This window comes from Aplysia californica, unplaced genomic scaffold (genome assembly GCF_000002075.1).
Source record: "Aplysia californica isolate F4 #8 unplaced genomic scaffold, AplCal3.0 scaffold00566, whole genome shotgun sequence".
Taxonomy (NCBI): domain Eukaryota; kingdom Metazoa; phylum Mollusca; class Gastropoda; order Aplysiida; family Aplysiidae; genus Aplysia; species Aplysia californica.
The window spans coordinates 511,741-512,741 of record NW_004797836.1 but is presented as its reverse complement, the minus strand read 5'-3'; the positions used below and the strand labels follow the sequence as shown (position 1 = coordinate 512,741).

General features: G+C 43.6%; 1 protein-coding gene across 1 annotated transcript in view; it reads right to left on the bottom strand.

Moving 5' to 3' along the window:
* Positions 1-1,001, bottom strand: part of LOC106012923 (UPF0687 protein C20orf27 homolog) — a gene marked incomplete in the record, with an annotated part of 13,021 nt that overhangs the window by 4,823 nt on the left and 7,197 nt on the right.

Here is a 1,001-nt window from a genome sequence, read left to right as displayed (position 1 = left end):
TGAGCAGTGCATATGGCTGCTTAGACTACGTAGTTTCCAACGACTCTCAAGCTTTATAAGTTACCAAACTTTGGCGACCATTTTCTCGCTAATTTTACCTCTGAAACCAGGCAACCCTGTCCTTCAGTTGCAAATATCACGACTTCTTTTCAATATAGATGGATTGTTTTTCCACCAGAAGGAAGGCAAATGAACAGGCTTTCGGTTGATACCAATAACCCAATAGTATGTCCAAAAATGGACGAGCACTTGATTCCACCACGTCGTGCCACATAGAAGTGTAGGTAGGTAGTCCTTCGTTGTTCAAGATGACGATGAAATCCTGCAGCTCATCTGTGGACGCGCATGTGGCTGTGCACTCCGATGTTGGTGAGCTGTAGAATGAACCTGTGCTTGACTTTGTATAGAGTGGAGCCGTCGTTGCATGGTGGCAGCCCCACTCTCTCGGCCTGGGAAGCCTGTCCCTGTGGTTTTATGCGCCCCGCATAATTTAGCCAAATTTGATCATTTTTCGCATAATTTCTGATTATTTTCCTTTATTATTCTTTGTTAAAATTAACAGATTCGCATAATTTCACATTTTTGGGCTCATTTTGCATAATTTCAGAATTATTTTTTTTGCATAAAACTACGGGGACAGGGAAGCCTTTACCATGTATTGTCTGGCGAACTTTCGCGCCGATCAGCAAGCTCTATACACTGTGCAATCTATGCTACATGTAGAACTACATGTATAACAATTATCATATGAATATATTACCCTTGAAAACCTACCACTGATAGCACTCAGAAACAATCTCATCTTCCTGAGAAGCATACAGAGCAAGTTTCATTTTACAGGCGCTCAGACATTAACATACTGACAACAAATTGGAATTTCGCTGCCTATGAAACGGTGCCCATTCCCACCTGTACGAAGTGAAGGGGGGCTCTCGTGGCCTAGAGGCTAAGGTGTTGGCCTCTCATTCAAAGGTCCCGGGTTCGAATCCGGGTAGCGACCC